Consider the following 27,626-nt stretch of genomic DNA (forward strand, 5'->3'; position numbering starts at 1 on the left):
AAGGGAATTCTCAGCTTGCTTCCATAATGCTGTAACTCACCTTAAAATGTCTCCCCGGTGGTCTGCATGCCAAGGGCTCCTACTTGCTTGCTGTCCCCGTCTTCTGGAGAGAATGTAAATCCTACTCTCAGCTGAGCTTCGGAAGCCCAAGCACAAACAGGGTAGTTGCGTCCCTGAGCGCTGAACACTGACGTGTGATCTCTGCCTCAAGTTCCTTAGAGGTTCAGCTGAGAAATGATGTTCGTGGAGAACATCGAGGATCAGCAGCTTCCCGTCTAGGCACTCACTGCATTTCCTTCCATAAAGCCAGACTAGCTTGGATTTAAACAACATACTGAATTATGATTGGCTACCACAGGAGTCACTCTTACACTTGGAACCAAGTAACAAACTTGATCACAAACTGGCACGCCTTTAATCCCAGCACTCGGGAGGCGGGAGGCAGAGACAGGCAGAGACAGGCAGAGACAGAGCTAGTCTAGGACAGCTAGGACTGTTACAACAGGGAGGGAGGGAGGGAGGGAGGGAGGGAAGGAGGGAGGCAGGCAGGCAGGCAGGCAGGCTGGCAGGCAGGAAGGAAGGCTGATCACATGACACAAACTTTGTTCTATGTATATCAAATGAAGGAGGGTTTTTGTAGCTTGTCTGCTGACTATCTGTTTCAGTTTTAGCACAGGATTAGCTATGCTCCCTTGAGTGACTAGTTTGCTTCTGTTGGGGGACATCCTGAATCACATAAATCAAATTCTCGTTTCTGTGAGGTGAGAGTGATCATGCAGAGAGAGGCTTCAGGATCTGGACTCATCTGCACTGAGGTGACACGGTCCTACGACCCCTCCTTCTCCCACTTTCTGTTTCTCACCAATTTGAAGCAGTTCAAACACATATTACCTTGCTATAGTTTTGGTGAATCTTATTTGCTTTACATAGTTTTGAGAACAAAGACCAGCGAACAAGACTCAAATAAGTATGTGTAGAGGAGGTCAAAATTAGTGGCCTGGTCTTTATCTGCATGAAGGAAAGGAGCTAGTTGATTCTGGATCGGGAGTGAAAACGCTAGTGGAATAGAGCTGTTCTTCTGAAAATAGAAAGGACCCAGAGTACTGTGATAATTATGAGAGAAATATGATTTCTATCATAGAATTATGTGGGCAATGACAGGAAGAAAGAGCAACACTCAATCCCCTGCCCAACCCCAAATTTTCCCGTTACTGCCCAGCTTGCAAGAGTGCCTGGTGGAACAGCCTGGGGCCACGGATTCTTGGCTGGCACAGACTTTTAAACACCACGGCCACAGTGTTCTAACAGTTGGGCACACATGGCAGCAGCGCTCTACCACATAGTTGTGTGGTTGTTTCATGCACACCCACATGGAATGGTGCAGGGACTTGAGACAAAAGTAAGTGGAACCTTCTAAGCTTACACAAGTATCTATTCAGTATTTTCCAACATGATCTTTACAAAGAAATGTTTTCCGAGTAACATGATTAGCAAACTTTCTGAGCAAAATTTATCTATGAATTGGACACCTTCTTTGCTGACGTTTGCGCTTGTACTGATTATGGTTTCTGTGGAATAAGAGAATGAACACAGGCTACCCTTCAGGTGCTGGAGGATGAGTGGAGACACTACCACCAAACATGCCTCTGCTACGCTTTGACAATGGTTTGCCACCTGGCTGCAAGCAGCAAGTATCAGGAGAGCAGAAACAACTCCACTGTGTGGTGACAAGCAGGCCTTGAGGAAGATCAGGTGGCTAGGTTGATACCCCCGTGACTGGTTTGGATTTGATTGATAGCTCTTAAGAGAAAAGATGATCAGACAGACACGCCCACCTCGTCTCTTCCCATGAGATGCTCTGCACAGCATTCTCCTGGTAAGAGGCCAGTACTGTGACTGAGCCAGGGCACTCTTAGCTCCGCAGATGTGTAGAACTGTGAGCTAAATAAACCTCTTTTCCATTATGAAGTTAGCCTACCTCAAATATTTGGTTACAGTAACAGAAAAGCTAGTTCACCTGGAGAGATGGCTCAGTGGGTAAGGGCACTTGATGCCAAGTTTGCTAACTTGAGTTTGATCCCAGGGATCCAGATGGTGAAACTTGCTTTTGCAAGTTGTCCTCTGACTTCCGCATGCATGCCATGGAAAATCAGGATCCCTGCAAATGCATACAGGCATGCACACATACAAAATCAATCAGTTTAAAAGCTGGCTAACACAGACACTATTTTAAATTGCTCTCCTAACAAATTTCTTTCTTGTTATTTAGCATTTATGTTTTTTTCCAAAACCTTAAAATGTAAATCTTTCTTGGAATTATCTTTGTTCAGAATATGAAATGAATATTTGGCTGAGTTAGAGCAGAATTGGAAAACATTTAAACCACTATTCATTCAACAATCACTCAATTCAAAACTGCTAAGAGAACTAGAGTTGCATAAAAGTACATCAGGAAATGCAGAAAGCAATAAAAATTGGAATTTTTAAAAAAACAAATAAAATGCACAAAACGGTGAAAACTACCAGGATAATGGCTCTTAGGTACCCTAATACAATCTCAGTATCAGCCCCTTATAAGAAAATCCTACTGCTATTATGACAACTTCTCTCCCTAGTTGAGCAATGGGTACTCAGAAAGTTCTAGAATTGGTTCCAACAGGCAGTGTTATGCCATTTGAAGATAGAAAATATCTGGCAAAATATTCGATAGACTTACTTTTAGCTAAAGAGTTATTTAGCAAATGGTATGATAAGGTCGTTTATGGTGTACAATGTATTGTCACATGGATACAAATTAAGTTCGCATGTGTTGCCTCGTACAAAGATTGTGGGTTTAATTTTTCAGGTAAGTAGATTGCAGGCCAGAAGCTGACCTCGGAGTTAGCTGGAACAGTCTCATGGATCCTGGTCTCAGGTCTTCTGATCCTCAGTATGCCAGAATTTTACGGGGCAAACGAAATCTGCTGAATGAGGGGTGCATCTGAGCTGAGCGGCTTTGCGGATAACTGGTTCAGACTGCTTCCGATTTCCTAACACTGTGTGGACAGTAACTACATTATGAGCACAGTATTGCATGGGATGGAGTTTTAGGAGACTGCCATGTCTGCTCTTTGGTAGTTTCATCTCTTCAGAAGCCTTTGTTGAATCATTTCATTGTGGTTTAATTCTGCAGAAGGGAGACACGAGAAAGCCACGGCTTTAGAAGCCACTCATCCATCTCGAGTCTCAAAATAGTAGATTTGAAAAACTGGTTTCGTTACATTTGCAGAAAATCTAAAATCTTTATTTGCTTAGTACTGTCTATTTAGTTACTCTTCTGTTGCTGTGATAATGCGCCATGACGAAGGCAGCTTATGAAAGGGTTTATTTGGACATCTCGTTCCAAAGGGAGGGCTAAGAGTCCGTGAAGCTGGGAACAGTGTGGCTGCGAGCAGCGAGCACAGCCCCCGGAGCGGCGGCTAGAGACACACATCTGTCTCTACAATGAGCAGGAAGCAGAGAGGGCAAACTGGAAATGGCACAAACATTTAAACTCTTAAAGCTCCCCTCCAGTAACTACTTCTTCCAAGAAGGCCACACCTCCTAGACCTCCCTAAACAGGGCCGGCAAATGGGGACCAAGTGTCCAAGTGGCACAGCTGTGGGGTATGTTCCCACTCAAACCAGTGCACTGCCCATCATTATAAACAGCATAAAGCATCTTTTCAAAGAAAATTCCTTACTGAAAGTTACCATCCTTTCCCTCATTGTTTTTGGAGGAATGTAAATGTTAAGGTAAACCAAAGTCTGAGAATAGGGATGATGTGTTTCCAGTCATTTGTCCCATGAATAAAGTGGGTGGTTTGGTGCTTGGATTGGGAGTAATAGGTCACTTGGTTGTCTATTTTAGGCATAAAGAAGATGGAGGGTCTTGACCCCAAGAGGAAATAATCTGGTAATTTATGGAGTAGTCTCACTGTAATTATTACCGCCGAGACCTTCCATTGACTTCCAGCCTCCTCTCAAACACCCTCAGCAGCGACAGCCTTGATTCTCAACTGAGGATACACTGTGGTAACAGCAGCCTCGTAGAGATGATGAATGACTTAATCAAATGTGGAGGCCAGACTTGCAAGCACCAGCTCAAGCATTGAAAATAACAAACGTGCCGTGCGGTGGTGGCGCACGCCTTTAATCCCAGCACTCGGGAGGCAGAGGCAGGCGGATCTCTGTGAGTTCGAGGCCAGCCTGGTCTGGAGCTAGTTCCAGGACAGGCACCAAAAACCACAGAGAAACCCTGTCTCAAAAATTAAAAAAAAAAAAAAGAAAAGAAAAGAACGAACATAATCTCTTTTCAGAAGCGAGTCACGCTTTCTTACGGTGTGTGCTGTAGTTCCTTGACCAAAGCTTGTATGTAATTATTTCACATCCCCGCATTTACGGCAGTGAACTCTTAATGCTGAGCATGCTTTTAATTTGGGTAGAAGACTGCCCATCATGTGATTTCTTGGAGTCTATGCTTTTGATGTTGGATACTTTGTCCTTAGTAATGGTCTAATTATCCCGCTAGAGGAGACATTTTGTTTCAAAGGGATTATTCATGGCCTGAATCAGATTTCCTGAAGCTGCCAAGGAGTGAAAGAGACGACTAGAATTCTCAATCCTCTTGCCCAACTACTAACTGAGCGCTGGTTAGTTGGTGTTATTTTGGTCACCGCATTGTTGCTATCCTCTTGCAGAACTGCGGAAGTGAAGGGGTGGGGTCTGGAATGCATCACATTTCAAATGGTTTCTCCAGGCCGTAGAGTGCCAGGGTTCTGCTTCACGCTTCTCATCTCTTCCCACAGCCGTGGAGACTCATCCATCTTCCACTTAAGTGCCTAGAAAACTTCTCAGAGTTAAAGGGATGAAGACCCTTAGTATCCTTTCTTCAAAAAAAAAAAAAAAGTTGAAATGCCTCCAATACAACCTTCACTTGTTCATGTATTCCTTTTCTGTTCAGTCTTCATGGCCTTAGTAGTGTAGTTAAATTTTCTCCTAGTAAGTAGGAGTAGTGCTTCCTTGGAGAGCTCATGTAGGTCTGCTCTGTGCTTTGGAGAGTTCAGTGTTCCTGTACGTGGGAATCATGTCTAAGTGCTATCCTTCCAGACTTTGAATTTAGCACAGAAGAAACTTCATATATATATATATATATATATATATATATATATATATATATATATATATATGTGTGTGTGTGTGTGTGTGTGTGTGTGTGTGTGTGTGTGTATGTACACACACACACATATATATATATGTATAGATGTGGGTGTTTTCCGTGGGCACCAAGTCTGTGCCTGGTGCCCAAGGAGGACAGATGAGGATGCTGGATTCCCTGAGACCGGAGTTCCAGATGGTGGTGAACCACTCCGTGGATGATGGGAATAGAGCCCTGGTCCTCTGGAAGAGCAGCCAGTGCCCTTGGCTGCTGAGTCATCGCTCCAGGTTGGAAAGAAACTTCTTGGTGTCAGGATGTAGCTTCCATCTGGCTCTCCTCCCTGCATCTACCAGGGAACTTTAACACAAGGTGCTGGCATGTAAATGGAAGAAGAACTAGAAGTATCTGTATCAAAAACCCAAGGCAGGGTAAACACTGAACAGGAAAGCTTGAATCAACAAAGGAGGAAAGAGGAACAGCAAATCCAGGTAAGTTCCCAGAGCGCTTCAAAGAAAGACCTAAACCATCTTAAGTGGTGTCTAGCTTGTTCCTTCCCTGCCTGGGTAAATGAACTTGCGGTCTTCAGTTGGTTTTCTGTTCTTATGTAACCTCAGAAGCAGTCAGTATTCAAAGAGTCTCTCTGCGAGATCCAAGAGATCTAGGCGCTTTCAGACCTAGGATAGTGAGGAAGCTGTCTCTCAATATGATTGAATCACTCCATGCTTCCTTCAGATACAGTATTCTGAGGCTTTCTAGACTGCATCTATGTACAGCCAATGTGACTGCCATCAGGCGGCAAAATATAACATGAAATTAACATGACTTCAGTGTTAGTCAAATGTTAGACCAGCTCACTGGGCAGCACGCCATGTCCTCCATTAGTGTTATCTTTTAATATTTTGTGCCTTTATCCCTGAGAGAAGAGAAAATTCTTTCTTGTAGCAGTGTTTTGAAATAAGCCAAATACCCTTGACTAAATAAACAGTTCTAGATTCATTTTCATTGCAAGTTTGTGTCTCCAACTCCCATTTGCTTAAATTTTAAGCTTTGTTTTGGCTCATTTCTCAGGATCATCCTCACCCCTCCAAAAACTGTTGTTAAAAACTTGGATTTTCTGGCTTTATGTTTTGTATGTCTTGTTAGGCTCTTGGTTAACTACGGTCTTCTTATTCACGTCTTATCTGGTGAATGATTCTTGAAATCTTGGATTCACTGTCAGGTTTTAAGTTAATACTCTGCTCCTTTTTTGTGGGGGTGGGGAAGTTCTTCTGACCACTTCTTAATAGTTACATAGTTAATAATTCCTGGCCTAAAGGGCTGGGTGGGGGTGGCAAAATTTGTTCATGCTTTTCCAAAGAAAAACCTTTATCTTTCAGTCTCACAAATTGCAGTAAGGTTGAGTCAATCATTCTGGCAAATGTCATACATCAGGATATTAATGAGGAGATCATTGCTCAGTTGTCTTAGCCTAGCAGGAGCATGCCTGCAAAGCCCCAGAGGAGTGGACAAGAGTACCACTTTGTGAGAATGAACTCAAGTCTAGTCACTTCATAGCATGAAAGGCCTTTGCAACACCAAAGTACATCAATATAAACCCTTCTCCATTTCCTCTTGGATAATTCAGCTGGTTATAATGGGAAAACTTTTGTAGCCAGAAAGACTTGGGTTAGAATTCCAACCCTACCCTTGCACTGCCTTAGTTTAGTTTGAAACTCAGAGCCCTCCAACCCTTAGTTTTAACAGCCAGAGTCAATGGATTCTCTTTATGACCACAAGAGACACTCAGGTTAACTGCTCTGGACCATGTGAGTTAGACAACATACCTTTTTTGATTTAAAATCCCTTAATAAAGTTGTAGATGAATCTCATCTACTTAGAGAATTTTCAAATAGAAAAGTAATCATTAACAAGAGAACAGCCAAGTTTGTGTACTAGACAAGCATTAAGAACACAGCTCTTAAAAGGCCACTGGTTCTTGGAAGCTTCAGAAACTCTCTTCTTAGCTGTTTTCAGAAATTTGCCTTTACCCAAGCCAGAGAGAGGAGTTCCCCGGAAAGGTCATGAAAACCTGTATCACTTGGGTTTCGCTTTGGAAATGAGGAATTTGAATCTGGTTAGATTCCTTCTATTACACCACATAAAGTTATTTTGAGTCAACCAGAAAATCTGCAAAGACTTCAATATGATGTTCTTTCTCCCTCCGACCTCAGTAACTACTGGTTGAGGCTTTAGAAGGCTTGGGAGCAAGGCCTCAAAGCAGCTGCAGGGCCTTGGAGTCCAGAACACATATTTCAAGCTCATCAAATAAAAGGGCCCGATAAAGAACTTTGCACAGTGCTACAACAGCTTCCATGTGGCTACTGAGATCTCAAACATGGGCTGGGCTCCTTTGAACCATCCACAACAAACCCCACACTGGATGTCAGAGAGCACCTGGCTCTGGCTTTATTTCCTGCTTTTGTTGTATGTGGCCTGAGACAAGCTGTAAATATCTATGGACTTAAAGTTATTTTTGATTCTTATTTTCTCACACATTCCATCTTAAGTACAATCATAAAATCTTGTTGGTGTTAGCATCAAATTACACCTGACCACTAGATACCACCTTCAAGGCTGCCACCTTCATCCCAGCCAGCATCATGTCCTCTCTGGAAGACTGAAGATAAGGCAGCTTGTTAATGGTCCAGATGCATTTTCGAAAGTCTGTTTGTGGGATTCTTGATCGTCAGTGTGGTTGTGAGACAATGGCCCTTTAAAAGGTGGGGCCTTGTGGGAAGGACTTAGTTTATTGGGGCTGTACCTTAAGAAGGAATTGTAAGACCCCAGTCTCTGTGGCTTCTTGTTTCGGGATGCCATTTATTTCCTCTTTTGCAGTCCTAACATCCCTCTACCTCTGTGACCTCACCGGGACAAAAACAATGCGGCTACACAATTTTGAGCTTTGAGCTTCCATTCAATTATGAGCTCACCTGCTTTCCTTACAAAGATGGTCTACTTCAGTTCTCTAGTTAGACTGCTTCAGAACTGGGCAGCAGCGTCTCGTGAATACCCAGCTACTGCCTTTCCCTTTCCTGACACAGTCTCAGAGGTGGCTAACCATGTTTCCGTTATGAAACTGGCCCTCATCTGGCAGTCTTAATTTGTTTCTGGAACTCCTGCTGCTAAATAAAAAGCGGCTACATAAGACCGTGTTATTTGCTTATTCATTCATGTTTTGAGACAGTTTCATATAGCCAAGGCAACCCTTGAGCTCTCTCTGCGTGGCCCAGCAAGATGACCTTGGCCTTTTCTGGTCCTTCTGCCTCTACCTCCTGAGTGCTGAGATCTTGGGTATGTGTCATCACTGTGGAGTTTACACAGCTCTGGAAACTGGACCAAGGGATTCATGTACGCTATGGACACCCTCTACCAACTGAAGGGCATCCTCATCCTGCTCTGCGTCAATTTTGATGGGGGAAGCAATGCTATATTTCATCCCAACCTAAGATATCGAAATAAATTTTACAGTTCGAAAATGCTTTAATTGAACATTTATTAATTTTCATTATCTTGTATAAGTAATCCCAAATTAAAGGCAAACTAGTATAAGGTGTAATGAAATTAAGATTTATGGTACTAGTCTAAAGAGGGCGGAAAGACGGTGGTGGTGTTGGCTGGAGGAGGAATATGGAAGGCAGCTGCAGTCTGCCTTCTGTATCAGTTCTTACTGAGTGATGTTTTCAAACAATGGAGGATAATGGTTAACTTGCACTCAGGCTGCATTTAAAATTTGCAAGGTTAACAGAGAGCCAATGTAAATCCAAATAATAGTTAAACAGAAGGGCATCTGGATTGGCATAAAATCTTGGTGCACAAAGAATTAAAAGTTATAAAAGATGTCACCTTTTGTCCCTAACCATGCTTAGGCAAATAAAATACTTCCAGTTTATCAAAATGGAGCCTCCGGTTCAAATTTGTTTTGACATTTGATAATTAAGAATCAATTGCTAAATGGTGCCATGGTGGTGCACGCCTTTATCCCAGCACTTGGGAGGCAGAGGCAGGTGGATTTCTGTGAGTTCGAGGCCAACCTGGTCTACAGAGGGAATTTCAGGACAGCCAGGATTGTTTTACAGAGAAACCCTGTCTCGAAAAACAAACAAACAAAAAAAACAAAAACAAAAGCAAGCAAACAAACAAAAACAAAAAAAAAGAAAGAAAAAGAAAAGAATTGATTACTAAGCCAGGCATGGTGGCGTGGTTGGGAGACAGAGGTAGGTGGATCTCTGTGAGTTGGGGGTCAGCCTGGTCTGCAAAGCTAGTTCCAAGATAGCCAGGCAGGGCTACTACACAGAGAAACCTTGTCTTGAGGGAAAAAAAAGAAAAGAAAGAATTGATTACTAAAAGCTAGTGGCAAAAAAAAAAATATGCTTTTCTTAAAACTGTAATGTCAAAATATCAAGCCTTGCCCTTATTTAATTTGTGTTTTGGGGTATAAGGATCTCTCTCTCTCTCTCTCTCTCTCTGTGTGTGTGTGTGTGTGTGTGTACAGTATGTGTCTCAAAGCTCGTCCCCTGTGGATATTGAAGGACAAATTTGTTATCAAAAGCAGAGTCACGAAAAAGAGTTTTTTCTTCCAAAAATAGAACCTCTCCATTTGTCAGCTTCAACCAATATAATTGTGCTTTATTTCCTATTAGAGCACACGGTGCTGTGGAAATCCTTTCCTAGGTTGGGCTATTTGATTGCAAAACAATCGATAGTAAAGTCGACAGTATAAGCAATCATCGCGTTATTATGCTTGTGAATAGTGTGTATCAGCAATTTGAACAAAAAGCAGCAGGCATGTGTTGTCTCGGCTTTGCCATAGCTGAACGCTCTCCTGGCAAGGCTGTGATGGCTTGAAGGAATTGACCAACTGCAAGGGATTTACACAGTCGGGCTCTAGAATCATTGGGAGGCTCGGTCACTCCTTCACACACTACATGTAGGCCAAGGAGGTTTAAAAGCTGACTAAAATATGCACTTGTTGTCTCCCTGGGCTTCTTCCAGCCCAGAGGCTGCCTTTGTAGATGGAGAATTGTTGGACCCCGCCTTCCTGTGGATACCCACACCCGGCCTTCCTGAACTTGGGCCCACGAGAATGGACGACTATCCTGAGGGTTTAAAGAGACACACACAAAAAAAGGGCCTTGCTCATTTACCAAGAGTAAATGGCAACTTTATTAAACTCAAGTCGGGTATTTATAGAAGTGGGCAAGGGGGATCAAAAAGGGCAAGGCCTCCTCCCAACAGAAGCAGGAAGGAGAATAAAGGCCCCAGCGCCTCAGGCAGAATCAGCTGGGGGAGGCCAGGCTATGGGCCCACTGCTAGAACCTTGAATACAGGTGGAATCACCATAACAAAGAGAGCCAGGTTCTTCCTAAGCTAACCCCTCAAGCCAGTGCTAGTGCAGAATCTCCAGGGAGCTGGAGGTCACACGGCCCTGCGAATCGCCAGGAGAAGGGAAAAAGACCTTGGTACCTACAGAGAATCTCAGAAGGGACGGCCCAAGTGCAGTAGTTTCAAGAGAACTGGATAGAAGCCACACAGCCTTCCCTGAACCACCCACAAAAGTCACAGAGTGTCACTTTCCCCTTGTCCTACTGAGTGATGGAAAAAATCCTAAGTCCTATCACGCCATAGCAAGAGTGTACAAAAATCTCTGCTATGCCACGTTAAAGAGCAACAATTGATAGGTTATTGTTTATCCTAGCAGATGGTAATAGGTAACTAGACTTATTTTTCTTTTTTCTTTTTTTCGCAGTGTAATGGTGAGACAAAATGATTCTTCTTTGAATAACTGTGATAGCTCTATGAGTACTTGAAGCAGAACACTGACCATTTTTGTGGTAGTCGCTATTTGCTGTTGTATCAACTGTCTGAGATAAATCAACTTACGAAGAGAAGACGTTTATTTGGGGGTCACAATTTTGAAGGCTCGGTCATTGCCTTGGACAAGAGTGGGGCAAGGTGGTCAAGCAAGCAGAGTTGTCTCCACTGCTTCCCAGAGAGGAGAGAGGGGGAGGAAAGGGCCGAGGCCATCACGGCTCCCTTGAAGGTCATTTCCTGAGGACACTTTGCTAGGCTCCATCTCTCCAGCTCCACTGCCTCCCTCTAGCCCCAGGGCTGGACCAAGCTCCACGTACATGAGTGTTTCTCCCGAAAGCTCCATCTCCTGCTCTGTACTTTTATGCAGGACATTTTAAAAAAGAAGGTTCACGGTGAGTTAACAACTAAAATCTGTCGCAGGGGATTTCGATGAGAGGTTGGCTTGCACAATGAGGAAGTTTCTTGAGACACGGTTTCTCTATGTAGCTTTGGAGATTGTCCTGGAACTCTCTTTGTAGACCAGGCTGGCCTCACACTCACAGAGATCTGCCTGCCTCTGCCTCCCGAGTGCTGGATTAAAGGAGTGCGCCACCACCGCCCAGCTCTACCTCAGTTTTATGTGCCTGCTGTGGTGTCCGCATTAACATCATGAGTCTATAAAAAAAATAATGGAGATGGGTGGGTTTTTTATGTTCAGGAGCAGCACAGCTGGACTACAGCTACATGGGTTTTTATCTCTTTTATTGCAGTGTCTTCTAATCGCTCGTTTTAAACACCAGGAACACTGGGTTTTACAAAAATGCCTCTGGAAGGAAATTAAAACCCAGCCTGCTTGCGGTGAAGAGGCCTTTTAAAGTGTTCTTTTCAATGTCACTGGCTGAGTTTGTTTTCCCCCCTCAACAATATAAACTAAAATGTAATAAAATTACATGAAAAATGAAGTGGAAAAAGGCATCTAAAGCACAAGCCAACGTTTTATTGTCATTATTAGATTTTACAGTTATAAAATTACGTTGTCAAATTGCTATAAGGTTTCTAAAGGCTTGCTCTCCACCCCTGTGCTTATCACAGATGAGTGACAAGTGACTGCTGGACCACATCCCATTGATGAAGACCCTTTGGGCCACAGCATCCTTCCAAAGAAGGTGTAGTACGGAGCCGACATCACTTCTCCCACCTCTGCTCTTGCTGAAACACAGTCTTTAGCGACACACTCAAGCACATTTCCAGTTCGTGCCTTTCATGGAGTACATACATTTACCTTTTATGTTTTGTGCACAGGGCTAAATTGTCTCCTGTCAGCTGGGGTTTTGCCCATTGTTCAGCCTCAGCTGGTATCCAAGGGTAGGAAGGACGCTGAAGGGCTTGAGCGACAGGCCCATGCGCACTAGCCTCCTAATTTATAGGCACTCTAGTCCTTGACACCATGGAGGGCTGGCTTGCCTTGAAAGATAAAGGGAGTCTGGGTATGGACTGGAATGGAAGAGGTGGCCTTATTTGTGTTTGCAAGGAGAATATTCTAAAAATATTGTATATCCATGGAAAATTAAGTGTAGTGTAAGAGCTTTCTTTTGCATAGATTGGTTGAATTCTTGCTAGGGTTTTGTGGTAGACTATATGCTACATGGGTACTTTCCAAGAAGCTTTTCCAAGAAAAAGAAAGGAATGCAGCTTCAGTTTCTATGGGGAGAATGTGCCAACGTTGGCAGCATGGAGCTGGCATCACATTTTCCAAAGTGCCTTTCAAAGGATCGCAGCCTTTTATATCCTGGTTTGCATCCTCCAGTGGATAGTTTTTCAGAGTAAGTCATTTGGTGAGAAAAGGGCGTATGTAGATCTGCCCAGCTGAAACAAGGAGGTTTTCAACTCTGTTAATGGTTTTAGTTCCTGAAGCAGCTGAGAGCCCTGATTGTACATTGAAAACAGCCGGGGGATTTCAGGAACACGCCTAATGCCCAAGTCTCATCCCCACATCTGGAACTCCCTGTTTCAGATTGCACCTGGCCATCGATTTTATTTTTAAACATCACCTTATAATTCTACTATTCATCATGGTTAAAAACCACTCTCAGAAGCTCGGGGCTACAATTATGGAAAAGTCAATACAGTTGAGATTTGACCACATTTTCATCATGTCTCAGGACAACCTTATTTCAACAGTGGAGGAAAGCAATGCCTAGGCTAACTAAATACCCTTACTGTTGCTGTGTGTATATAACATGCAACAATCTGAGATATAAAACATGACAAATGACTCACTGAACACTGTTATGGACTGGTGATGCAACCACTGTTCATTTTTATGTTATTAAAGCGGCCTAGATATCATTTAATTTTTTTAGAATTATAGATACTGATATATGAACTTATAAAGGAGGCCATTCAAATAGTATTTCATTTTCATTCTTATGTCTTTATTGAAAATATTTTTTCCTACAATGTATTTTTATCATAGTTTCTTTCCCCTCATCTCCTAAATCCTCCCCACCTGACACATACACACACACACAAACCAAAAGCTATAAAAACACAACATTAGAAACCAAAATATACAAGCAAAAGACCAAGAAGTGAAGACGAACGCAAAAAAAACAAAAAAAAAATCCCACACTAGGTCAGAATTAAGTATAGTAAAGAGCTGTTTATTTAGGGGTAGATTCATAGATCACAGTCCTCTGCTCGAATGGGGAACAGCAACTAAATCCCGCAGCCGGAAGAGAAACCTGATGTATGCTTTACATCAGCATTTATAGTATAAGAGGCCACGCCCAAGTGGGCAGGTAACTTAAGACTACTGGTGATAGGAATTCCTAAAGCAAGGAAGGTTAAAAAAAAAAAAAGGACCAAACAAGGCAATATGAGAAAAAAAAAATCTTCCAAAATACCTTTGAGTTCATTTTGTGTTGGACATTTATCTTGTGTTAGTCATTTACTGTTGGGCATAGGGCCTGCCCTTAAGTATGATATATATACCCAGTGAGACACCATTGGAAAGACTAATTTTTCCTTTGTGAGAGGTTGTCAGTTGGAAATAGCTTCTTATTTAGGGATGGGAGCTGTGTTCCCATTCCCCTCTCAGTACCAGGGCTCTGTCTGGGTTGGCCTGTGCAGGCCCTGCGCAGGCTGCCACCACAATCTCCGTGAAATTGCAGAGATTTGAAACCCCCTGACACATCTTTCGCACATCCCACATCTGGAACATAACTATAGCCCGACATATCCAGTGGTATCCGTGGACAGTATGCAAAACCGCTTCCGTCAATCTGTGTCCTGCCTGTGTAGTCAGGCCATTGTGACCCAGTTGTTACAGAAGGAAAAGCTGTTGTAATTGGTATGCTGGAGGAAGGCAGAGGGCATGAAGGTTTCACTAAGTTCTGTTACTAACGAAATAGGAGCTTAGTCTCACAGCTAGTTAACACAGCATCACCGTCTAGCAGTGGCTGGTTCTCTGCCGCCAGTTATCAAGGCCATTAATAAATCAGCCTCACAGATCCAGTTACAAAGAAAAGGGTTAGCGTTCATGTGCAGGCAGATGTCACTCACAGGCAGCCCACAGACAAGTGGGAACTGCTCCAGAGAAAGATCAAGAAAAGTAAAAGAAAGCCACGAGGCTACTGTTCTATTTCTTGGAACCTAACAGTAAGGTCTTTTTTTTTTTTTTAAATAAGATTAAAAAGAATTGTTCTGAAAAAATGCTTTAACAATTTTAACAGATTAATAGTAATGCCAAAATTATTTCAATAATACTAAGAATATCTGAATTTCCTAGTGCATGTTTCACCTTATAAAATAAATTCTTTTCCAAACTGGTTTGTTCTGTGTAGATTTTTAAAAAGCAAAATCCTTGAATTTCAGGTTCAGTCTTTGAATTATTATTTTTGTTCCAGAAGACAATTAGTTTAAGAACACATTAGTCTCTCATTGATATTCTATAACAAATTCCCTGGCTCATTGTTCTGTGCAATGTGTGCAATACACTTAAGTGATTTGTTAAAAGCAATTGTGTCCAATTAGCGCCTTAATTTCCTTCCTTACCAGTTGGACACATTTGCTTAACACCAGAGAGATCCTAACTATCCGCATGTAGTCACCAGGAAACTAGGTATTTTTGGCATTACCACAAAATAGACAGCAGCAATATTTTTAGAGTTGTAGCACTGGTTCTAGAGCCCAAAATGATAATAAAAGATGCCTGGTGATACCTGATAGTGCTGGTAAAGTAAGTTGAGTAGGTGCTGGCTTCTGGCTACACACACACACACACACACACACACACGCACATACACACACATACACACAAGCACATATACACACATATACACAAACACATACACACATACACACAAGCACATACTCAAATATACACAAACACATACACACATGCACACAAGCACATACACAAAACATATATACACACATATACACAAACACATACATACAAACACATACACATACACACATATACACACAAATGAGTGGACGAAAAGGAGAAAACCCTTTTGTTGTTTTATTTACTCTTCTACTCTTTTCTCTTTTGGGGGGCCTGCCACCAAACTTTCAAATAATCTAGCCAGCTTTTCTTAAATTGAATTATCTTGTTTTTATCTATCTTTTGTCTCTGGGATTTTTATCTTTCTCTATTTCTATGTATTCTTTCTTTCCTTCTTATTTCTTGTCTGGCTGTATGGCTGTGTGACTATGTGACTGGCCCCTTCTTTTCTCACTCCTCAATCTCTCCTCCCAGATCTCTCCTATTTATTCTCTCTGCATGCCAGCCCCGCCTATCCTTTCTCCTGCCTAGCTATTGGCCATTCAGCTCCTTACTAGAGCAATCAGATGTTTTAGACAGGCAAAGAAACACAGTTTCACAGAGTTAGACAAATGCAACCTAAAAGAATGCAGCACACTTTTGCATCATTAAACAAATGTTCCACAGTACATCTTTAACTAATATTCTACACATGTCAGGTAAAAGTGTTTTAATGACTTGATTAAGCTCAAAAGGAAGACACAAAAAATAATCAGCCAGCAGAGGAAGGGAACCAAGACGGACACAGGTGTATTTGGGTGCCTTTCAGGAGATGTGACTTAGATAGTCGTTTCTTATTTATGAGGACATAGGACATGCCCATCCTAGTACATGGAAGTGGAATGAACACTCAGGGCTTTCCCACCCCTGACAGTGTGTGAACAGCCCTGTGAGCAGGTGAGCAGCAATACATGCTTCCTGTTAAGAATGTATGCATTGAAAGAGAAAAGATCCTCACAGAAATATGGGTTCCAGTGAAGATGCGGGCCGAGGTGTTCTAGGCTTCGATTCCAAAGCTCCTGCTTTGGTCTGTGCAGAAGCCCCGCCCTCTGAATAGACATTATGAGATGAGAGTTGTACTTTTGAATCCAGATCCCAGGATTCAGATTCTCTGTTCAGAACCAGCTCAACTTCTTGAAACTTGCCACTCCACCAGCCTCTTTAAATAATTCTCCATCCTCCTCCCCTTGTTTCCCTCCTCCCATCTCCCTTGTCTTTCCCGATGTTTCCCTCCTCCTTCCCCTTGTTTCCCTCCTCCCTATGTCTCCCTCTTTTTTCCCCTTGTTTCCCTCCTCCCCCTTGTCTTTCTCCTCCTTCCCCTTATGCCTCCCTCCTCCTCCCCTCATCTCCCTCCCCCTTCCTTCCCTTTGTTTCCCTCTTCCCTCTTGCCCTTGTCCTTCCTATGTCTCCCTCCTCCTCCCCCGTTTCCCTCCTCCCCTTGTCTTCTTCCTCCTCTTTCTCTTCCCCCCATCTTTCTTTTCCTTCACCTCCTTCTCTGCTTCTCCTTTCTTTTCCTCATCTTTCTTCTTCTCCTCCACCTCTTTTGCTTTCTTTTCCTCCTCTTCCCCTCCCCCCATTTTCTTCTTTGTAGGAATACCATCTTTATCTTTTCCTACAATTAGTTTCTTGCAGAGATCTCCAAGGTGTGTAAATGAATGAACCACAAACTCAACAGGAAAATGATTGCCTCAAATCTTAATTAAATCAGAAGCTTGATCACCCTGTGCCATGTCGCCTACCCATGGCAGACTTTGTTAATTGTTTCTCCCTCCATGCACAGGACCTCCAGCGAACCACTGGAATGGCCAAGGATGCTAGCCTAGGGAGAGCACAGTTTGAGACACGCTAGAGACATTCACGTAAGATTCAGACGCTAAAGCCTCCTTAAGTGAAGCTGTATTTGCTTTATTAAAAAAAATGGGCAGAAGGCCGTGAATGTGTTACCCAAGGAACTTTGAATTCTTCTTTGTTTGATCAAGGGTACCATGCAGGCAAAACTGTAAACCATGTCTGAGTGGTAAGATATGTGAGTGGTAAGAAGGAGTGAGTGGTAAGCAGGCTTGATTACCAATTCTTTTACTTTGCACATCTTTCCATGAATCGCAAAGAAGAAAATGTGATCGCATCAGCAAATGGTTCCGAATTCTGAGCCTGTGGGGGCAGAATGGATTCTAGGCCAGTCTGGAAGTGCATATAAGCATGGAGAGATTATCTCATTTCACCCCTACTCCTGACCCTTAGCCTCACTAGGATTTACCGTGAAGCCATGTTTATCCTCAAGTGTGACATAAATGTCTAGTCAGTCATCAAACGGACTGGTTGAGCTAGGCTGACCCACTTTGCGGCACTTAGCTTTAGATAGATTTACAGGCGCAGGAGAGTTGACAGTGATACAGACAGCAACACTGATCGGAACAGCGCTTTCTAATTGCAGTCATTAGAATGACACGTCCATGTCTAAATAATTCATGAACTCATTTGCTTGCGTCCTTTTGGAGCCCTCGCACTGCTTTGCTTAAGTACGCTTGTTTTGAGAAGGTAGGTGATGGTCCTGCCCTACATGACAGCAACATGACCTCTGCCAGATAACTGATGAGCCACAGGTATCCAGTTGGTGCCTTTAATCACATCTCCTCGGCAGGGAAGGATGGCCTACTACCTGGAAATCCCTTCCTGCTGATGCTGCCCAGTATGCTTCTGGTTAGCTTACATTGTGGATCATGCTGCTTGGGGGCGGGGGTATGGTTGCCAGTGTGTAATGTTTTGAGAGGTAACAACAACCTTTGGGCGACGGGACCCAGATGGAGTTAAGTCACTACTGGAAGCTTGCTCTTGAAGATGATTTGGGGACCTCTTTCTTTCTGTCACTGCTTCTTGGATGCCAGGAAAGGAACTGGGCTCTTCCCTACTCCTTCCCCAGTAACGCACTGTTCCACCACAGCGTGTAAGTAGGCGAAGGATCAAGTGGTCGCAGGTTCAAGCCTCTGAAACTGTGAACCAAATAAATTGTTCTCTCTTTTAAGCTGCTTTATCTTAGTTATTTTATAACCATAAACAGTTGGCTAATGCTGATGACTGCGTGGGGCAGAATCTGGAATGTCAAAACATACAATGCGTTGCACCTAACATCTTTCATATACTTACTGCGGCACAGAAACCGCAGGAAATGAGAGTTCATCTAAGACTTAGGGCTGGCAAAACGGCTCGACGTGTAAAGGGGCATGCTGTTGACCTGAGTTTGACCCCTGTGACCCACATGCTGGAAGAAAGAGTGAGCTTCTCCCTGCAAGTCGTCCTCTTACCTCCACACATGACCCAGACACATGCACAAGCAAATACATGGCTCAGTGGAATTAGAACTTTCTTCAATTAGGAGTTAGGAGACTATGCTTCCAATTTTAGGTTCACTTTTATTCATAATTTGTACTTCCTTCAGGGAAGACACTCACCTTTTAGGGTTTTGTAACCTGACTGGAGAAACAGAGACTAGGCACAACTGAGAGACAATGCAAAACTCAGGTGACAGAGAAGGAAGTGTGGTTGTGACTTCCAGGTAGGTTCTGTTTAGGATGCAGTCACAATAATCAGCCCTGGTGTCTTGTGTTCCTAGAGAGAACAAAAGAAGATGTCGGCTTACTCTAGTGTGGCTTTGTAACTTTGTAACAGCAAGTTCATGGCTGCCCCGCCTTCTTTCTCTATTGTTTCTGCTGTCTTGCAGCCAGCCCTGTGGCTCCCTGCACCTTAGGACCTCAGCTCTCCATCCCTGCTCTTTCTCACCTCACTTCTGTTTTCATCCTGTGCTTCTTCAGATTCTGTTGAGCTATTTCTGATCCTTGTGTTGTCTATTAGTCTGTACTGTATTTCCTGCATTTTATCCCTTGTTCAGTCAGATATTTTCTGAGACACATTTAATTTTCTAAAAACCGTCGATATGCTTCTATGTGGATATTTTGTTTTATGAAAATATCGTGAGTATTGCAAAGACAGTGACAATATGACTAACGTGCATTGAGAAATTACTATAATTGAAGTATTTTTCGATACAGTTTACACACTTGAAGTTACTTAACTCTCTTAAACTACCTTTATCTAGGTATTTTATTTAGTCAGAATTTTATCCATTTTATCCACAAGTCAACAAATGCTCAAGGGTTTAAATAAACACGAAAATGAAATTTATGCCCTGGCAATGCTGAAGCATGCACAGGTAGCCCGTATATGGCGACTCTGTTGTACTCGACCATATTGGGATTCATGTTCTAAGTTAATGAGGATGACTGACCAGGTCTCTTTCACAAGAGCGCACCAGGTCTCATTACAGATGGTTGTGAACCACCATGTGGTTTCTGAGAAATAAACTCAGGACCTTTGGAAGAGCAGGCAGTATTCTTAATCGCTGAGACATCTCTGCAGCCCCAAGGATTTAAATATAGTGTCCAAATTACATAGCTAGTAAGTATTGGAGACATGATTGAAACCTAACATCCCACTCCAAAGATGCATTCTCTAACCTTTACAACATAATACTCCAAAACCACTTGAATACCAACCCAGCTACAGCACACAAGAATTTTCATATAGCAGTTACAATTCCATGGGGAAAATGTCAATATGTCACAACACAGGGGAAAAAAAACACAGGTAAAAAGGCAAGAATATTATAAGAAGTGTGGACGTTATAGAGGAAACTCCATTTTTATATTTATGTCTTAAATTAAAATGGAGGATTAGAGTTCTTCTGAAAATAAACAATGGCATGGACATTTTCCTTTCACTTAAATTAATGAGTTTAGTCATGTTTTTTAATGAGTGCTAAAAATAGAAAGTATTCCGTATTGAATATACATTTTTTTCTTTCCTTTAATTACTGGCTTGCAAAGAAAAAGCATTGAATAGGTAATTCAAAATTTCATAGAACTGAAATTGGTTCTGGAAAGCTGTTTCACTCAATTATGATTAACCTTTCAATGGCGTGCATATGTGTGTGTGTGTGTACACAGGTGTGCATGCATGTGTGTGTCTACATTCTTCTGTACCAGAAAGAAGACACCTATCATTAGCCTTAGACAGTTTATGTGTAGTGGCAATAAATGTGACAGAATTTATGAAGGTCAGATACATACAAAACAAGGCTAAAAATGCTAATAATGGCTCAGCAGGAAATGTTGTCCCCTTGTGCAAGCCTCGTGACCTGCGTTCCATCTTCAGAACCCACAGCAGAAGGAGGAAACCAACTCCACGCTTGTCTTTTAATAGCCACACAGGCACCCTTAGCACACATGTACCCGACGAAATGCATCACTCACATACAACAACAATAATAATTAGAAACAAACTAAGAATCCTAATAGCAAGAAGTACATGGACCAGCACCATGTGTGTTGTACACTCAGTCTTGCAAACCGAACAGACAGCATCCTAGAATCTACTTTAAAATGGCAGTCATCCTAGTGCCAGAAAAAGTGTTAGACCCCGAATTAAAGAGGGGGAAGGGAAAGGATGGGACAATTGTCTGTCTTTAGCATATAATAAATAACATGATGGAAATTAGGTTCTTCAGATTGTGACTAAATCATCATTCAGCTTTACATAACAGCTCAGAAGCAAATGACCACCCCAAGTCAGAACTGTGAAAGGGTGCACGCTCCTTAGCTTTGCTGTCATTAACCACCCATGTGTGCAATGGAGAGACGGATGGGTTAGGTGCTGCTTGAGTTTCCAGATGAGTCTTCACAGAAGAGGGCCAACATGTACTGACTTTTTTCTTTGTGTACCTTCTTATTGCCCTACCTCAAGAGGCCCTCATTCCTTGAGTCGTTGTCTGACTCCAACAAAGATGGGGTCAAACCAAAGTTGGCAGCTGTGGTAGGGAGGCCCTCTAGCTCAGAGGAGCTCTTCTGGGAAACATTATTTTATTTTATTTATTTTATTTATTTTTTTACTGGAAGAAAGCTGTTGTCACTGAAGTTAAGTTTTTAATTTTGTTTTATGTTTCTAGAAATTTAATATTTACTTAAGGATATTTTCGAAGTCTAGAATTTCAACTGTGACTCAGACCAAGACAGATTTGTTTGGTTCAAATGGGAAGGTGTGATTAGTTCAGAGAACTTGCTGAACTTTTCAGGGTGCCCATCAAGGGTTAGGATGGATGAAAGGCAGGAAACAAATGCAAAGGAGAGAGGCATTTGAGGATTCCTGAACGCTGTGTAAAGCATGGGTGTGCGTGCTTGTGTACCCATACCTGCTGGGACACGGAGTCACATGCATGCAGCCTCCCAAGCTGAGCTGATTGATGCAGGTGGTATCTATGTGCTGCCTTAGCCACTATGAATGACTTACACTTAAGGTATTACCTCACCGCTGTTTAGGTCTCAGTTATCAGTGACAAAAGAAGTGCTTCTTAGCCGTTGTCTTTTCTCTTTTGAGAGTTCCTCATTTATGTCTGTGCCCGGTTTCTTGATGTCCAGGCTTTTGAGTTCTTTATATAGTTTAGATATCAGTCCTCTATTGTAGTTGGTTAAACACAAAACAAAACAAACAAAAAACTTCTCCCGTTTTGTAGCCTGCTGCTTTGTCAGAATCCTGGTGCTCCTTGCCATGAAGATTTTCAGTTTCATGTGGTCTTGTTTATTCATTGTTTTTCTTATCGCCTGTGATAACGGTTCAGAAAGCCATGTCCCGTGCCGATGAGTTCAAGATTGTTTCCTACTTTCCATCTTATCAGATTCAGTATATCTGGTCTTGTTTCAGGTCAGCGGTCATGGAGTGAAGCAGTCTGAGCTTAGAAGACAAAACATACGTGGTACAGAGGGCGAAGCCCAAGAAGTAACCAAGCCCTGTGGAAGAACCCAGAAGACCACAAGTGAGTCCCAGATAGTGAATATTTGAGTAATCTACATTGTTAGAGTTTCGTTTTGCTTTGATCTGACTGTGGCTATGCCCTGGTCCTTGCTTCTTAAAGTAAGAAATTATAAATATTTCATTTATTTTTGACTTTATAGGAACCCACAGTTGAGAGACTCTAACTTTTCTTTCTTTCTTTCTTTCTTTCTTTCTTTCTTTCTTTCTTTCTTTCTTTCTTTTTAAGAAAGGCATTTCGGAGTTTCACAGAGACTTCAGATTTGAAAAGAGGCTGGTTATTTTTAAAGAGATGACTTTTAAAGTGTTTGAGTTTGGACAGTTGTGCGACTTTTCAAGTTAATAAAGTATTCTGTATTGCGATTCTTTATTAATGTGTGATCTTAGGTTATGGATGAGCAGTTATGAGTTTGTGTGCCAAGCTGACAAGTGGTCAGTTTTGCTGGCGAGTTCTATGTCAATTTGACACAGGTGAGAGTCACTGGAGAGAAGGGAGCCTCCACTGAGAAGATAGATGGCTCCTTGAGATCGGGTTGTAGGCAAGTCTATAAAGCATTTTCTTAATTAATAATTGATGTGGGAAGACCCAGCCCATTGTTAATGGCCAACCTACCCCTGGACTATTGGTTCTGGAATATATAAGAAAGCAGGCTGAGCAAGGCAGGTAGAAGAGGCTAGTAAGCAGCATTCCTCCATGGCCTCTGCATCAGCTCCTGCCTGTCTGTGCTGTCTAGGTTCCTGTCCTGATTTCGTCCAATGATGAATAGTGCTGTGGGAGCATAAGCCAAATAAACCCTTTCCTTCCCAAGTTGCTTTTGATGGTGGATGTTTCCACACAGAGAGAGCACCACGAACGAGGATGAGGTCTTTAAGTGTTGTTCAGGGTGACAAGCATGTTCTGCATTCTTCTGTGTGCAGCAGCCATTCCGATTGACCAGCACCATTTGTTGAAGATGCTGTCTATTTTCCAGTGTGTGCTTCTATATTCTTCATTAAGAAATCAGGTTTGCTAGGTGTATAGACATATTTCTGGGTCTTCAATTCAATTCCATTGGTCAACGTGTCTGTTTTTGTGCCAATATCATGCTGTTTTTTATTACTATAGTTTTATAGTACAAATTGAGAACTGGGATAGTGATGAAATCCAGCAGATCTTTTATTTTTTGGGATTGTTTTAGCTCTCTTGGGTTTTTTTTTTTTTTTGTTACTGTGGAACTGAAAATTGTCCTTTCAAGTTCTGTGAAGAATTTTGTTGGAATTTTGATGAGGATTGCATTGAATCTGTGTATTGCTTTTGGTAGGAGAATTATTTTTATTAAATCAATCCCACTGATCCACGAGCATGGGAAATCTTTCCATCTCCTGATATCGTCTTCTATTTATTTATTCAATATCTTATAGTTATTATCATATAAATCTCTCACGTGCTTGGCTAGAGTTACCCCCAAGATATTTTTGAGGCTGTTGTAAAACATTGTTTCCATCAAATTCTTTCTTAGTCCATTTGTCATTTGTATATAGGAACACTACTGATTTTTAAATCAGTTTTGTATCCTTCTATTTTACTGCACAGACTAAGAAGCACTTAAAGAAATGTTCAGTTACCCTGATCATCAGAGAAATGCAAATCAAAACTACTTTGAGGAGCTGGAGAGATGGCTCAGTGGTTAAGAGCACCGGCTGCTCTTCCAGGGGACCCAGGTTCAATTCCTTGTACCTACATGGAGGTCACAACTGTCTGCCACTCCAGTTCCAGGGGATCTGGCACCCTGGCAGAGACATATGTGCAGGCAAAAAACAAAAACAAACAAACAAAAAAACCCCAAAAAACAGTGTACATAAAAATAAATAAATCTTTAAACAAACTACCTTGAGATTTCATCTTATACCTATCAGAATAGCCAAGATCAATAAAGCAAAGGATGGCTTATGTTGTTAAAAATGAAGGTAGGGGGAAAACTCATCTATCATTTGTGAGAGTAAAGACTTACATAGCCACTGTGGAAATCAGTGTGTGGATCTTCAGGAAGTTGAGAGTTGATCTACCTTCGGATCAACCGTCCTACTCTTGGGCTTACACCCAAAGGATGCTTCATCCTATCATAGATACACTTGCTCAATCATATTCATTGCTGTTTCATTCATAATAACAAGAAATTGAAAACAGTCTAGCCGCCTATCAACAGATGGATGGATAAAGAAAATGTGGTACATATTCACAATGGACTATTACTCAGCTATTTAAGAAATGAAATAATGGAATTTCCAGGTAAATGGATAAAACCAGAAAAAAATCATTCTTTGAAAGTAACCCAGGTGCAGGAAAAAATATAAGGCATGCATTTACTAATTATCTGTTGATTCTTTGATAACCAAGCAGCAATCCATATTACCACAGAGGTTAAGAATAGAGTAAGGAACTAGGTGGGAAGGACGGATCACCCTAGGAAGAAAAAATAGCATAGATAGTTATGGATAGATGAGGGTAGGGGGTAATTGGAATGGGCAAACTGAATAGCCATGGGGAGTAAAGAGAGGGGCAAGGAAGGGGATATAGGGAAGGGCAGCTAAAACTAAGGACCATTTGAGGAGTCATATGGAAATCTAATATAGTAAAGCTTCCTAAAATATATACATGTATAAAAGTGATCTAAATGAAATTGACAAATAATGGGGAAGGTGGAACTCCAACTTGACATCTCTCATCACCCAATAAAGCTTCCAGTACTGGGAAGGGATTATATCTAATCAAGTTATTGGTCAAATGGACCCCATGGAAACCCCCAAACAGCCCAAGCTACTGGTTGTTTTGCACAAACTGGTGAGAAGGTCCTGTTGCTGAAGACAACATCTATACTAGTGTGGAACAAGCCATAGAGACCTGGCAGTGGCGGCACACACCTTTAATCTAGCACTTGGGAGTCAGAATTAGATGAATCTCTGTGTGTTCAAGGCCACCCTGGCCTACACTAGATTGATCAGGTCTCAAAGAGAAACAGAGCCAGGCAAAGATGGCTCTCACTTTTAATCCCAGTACTTTGGAGTCACACACCTTTAATCCCAGCGCTAGGGAGGTGGAGACAGGAAGGGATATGGCTGGGCAGAGAGAGGAATATAAGGCGGGAGGAGACAAACTCATGGCATTCAGTCTGAGGATTCATAAAGGTAAGAACTAGTGGCTCTGCTTCCCAGTCTTTCAGCTTTCACCCCCTAATAGCTGACTCTGAGTTATTATTATTAAGATAAATTAGAAATCGTGCTCCATTTGCTGATGGGAATGTAAGATGGTTTTGTGTCTTAGAACAGAGGAGCAGTAAGCAACAAGTGTCTCTGTGTTATATAAACCTCGGTTTGCCACAGATACATCTAGGAGCGGCAGGACAAGTATTTATTAGCTGTGTATGTGTTTTCTCTTGTGAGCTATCTATTTAGTTTACTAGTCCATTTATTAGTTGAATGGGCTTTTTAGTATTTCATTTTTGAAGTTATTCAAATATTCTACATATTAATCCCTGTCTCACGTATAAATGACAAGTAATTTTTCATCTGGAGTCTGTAACTTCACTCTGCGGATCGTTTCCTCCTCTGTGCACAAGCTTTTGAAATTAATATAAGCACACTGTCAATTCTTTGGATTGTCTTCTGTTCTATTGGTTTCTTTCTTCAGAAAGCCCTTGGCTAAACCTTGACTTTTTTAGGTTTCAGGCCCACATTAAGGCCTTTAATATGCTCATGTTTTCATTTAACCATAAACATACAGTACACAGTTCTAACGCTTCTTTTAATACTGTTGTTATCACTTAGGTAATTTTTGGACCTGTCTCTATTTGATTTGAATTTTTCATAATAACTTATCATATTTTTCTGTCTCTGCAAACTGAGTCGTGTTGAAAGGAATGTTCTATGAATTTTAACTTGTCTTTCCCTAGATATTTTTATACCTTCAGAGTCATTATTAGGATTTGTTTTGAGACCCAGTTATTACTTAGAAATAATGTTAATCATTTGTAGGATTTCCTGTTATGTTCTTTTATTTGTCTATTTTGTAGTAGATAGCTCATCTTGTTTTTAATGGTTTGACCATATATAGTCATTTACCTAATATGTGTGTATATGCATATATACATATGCGTGCACGTGTGTGTGTTAGAAATGTCTTTTGCTAATGTGTGGTGTGCTTTTTTTATTCTCGCAAATCTCTTTTCCTAAAAATAACCCAACATAATAAATACTTCTTTTTCAGAACATGGCTTTCTGCATTAGGAAAATTAAGGGCTGTCAAGAAGATGAAGATCTGCTGGTGTGCTTCCATTTCCAGTGCCCAGGGTAGGGGAGTTCCCAGCCACCCTACCTGAAATCTCAGTAATAGCATGACGCCATCTATCCTGCTTGCAGATGAGATTAATGGATTCTACATATGGAAGAGTAGAGATGGGCTTTCTCTATGGTATATGTATGCCTAGGGTGGGTCATATAAATACCATAAAAGAAAAAAATCTCTGGAGATCACTCACCATAAACATCATAAATTTACCCATTTTCCTTATTATTAAAAACATACTTTTGAAGAAGAATGCGTTATTCAGAGATGGAAGTTCCCATAGGAGTAGTTTCCTAGAAATATGAATCATCTAGCACTTTGGCTTTTCATTTAAAAAATGATTTTTTTTGTTTAAATGCATCCAGTGGGAGAATATTATATTGGTTATTTGTATTCCAAAGGGGAGAGGATTAATTGTCTTCAATTCAATCCCAAATTAGTTAACCCCCATTTCTTTGTCTGTGTCAGTTCCAAGTAGTCACTGAGCCTAGATTAAAGTCACTGGAGACTTAAACCCTTACCTAACCTACACCCTAGACGATATGGATTCATTCACCCACTCCAAAGTATTTGCTGGCTCTGAGTCAAACACATCCTTTACCACATAGTTGCTCAGCCAAAGAAATTCATCATGTGAGTAAATAAGCCGCTTTAAAGACTGTTCTAAAGATCAATAGAGCATTTCAACTGATTCCAGTGTGCTACCTGTTACAGTCTGATGCCTGAGGGAAGGAGGTATCAAAGTGCGAATACTAAATGAAACTTGAAAATGCTACATGTTGGCAAGCAATGATGTCTGTGAAGTCATTCTAAGGCAGTGGTTCACAACCTGTGGGTTACAATCCCTTTGTGGGGGGATGAATGATACTTTCACAGGGGTAACCTAAGACAGAAAACACAGATATTTACCTTATGTTTCATGGCAGAAACAAAATTACAGTTATGAAGTAGCAATGAGAATAATTTTATGGTTGGGGGGAATCACCACAGCATGAGGAACTGTATTAATGGGTCACAGCATTAGGAAGACTGAGAACCACTGGTCTAAGGCATGACTGTCCTTTACAAATAAATTAATATTTCTGATCAAGTATGATTGTGCTTAATCTGTGT

The 27,626-nt window shown here is 41.6% G+C and overlaps 1 long non-coding RNA gene across 1 annotated transcript; it reads left to right on the forward strand.

Annotated features, from left to right (window-relative positions):
* The first annotated feature begins 5,482 nt into the window (after positions 1 to 5,482).
* On the forward strand, positions 5,483 to 27,622 carry LOC146891032 (uncharacterized). Its single transcript, XR_014998162.2, has 4 exons — positions 5,483 to 5,663; positions 12,097 to 12,170; positions 22,085 to 22,196; positions 26,436 to 27,622. It is a non-coding gene; the product is annotated as an uncharacterized LOC146891032 (long non-coding RNA).
* Positions 27,623 to 27,626: the final 4 nt, after the last annotated feature.

The sequence above is a fragment of the Myodes glareolus genome, chromosome 19, assembly GCF_982192425.1.
Source record: "Myodes glareolus chromosome 19, mMyoGla1.1, whole genome shotgun sequence".
Lineage (NCBI taxonomy): Eukaryota > Metazoa > Chordata > Mammalia > Rodentia > Cricetidae > Myodes > Myodes glareolus.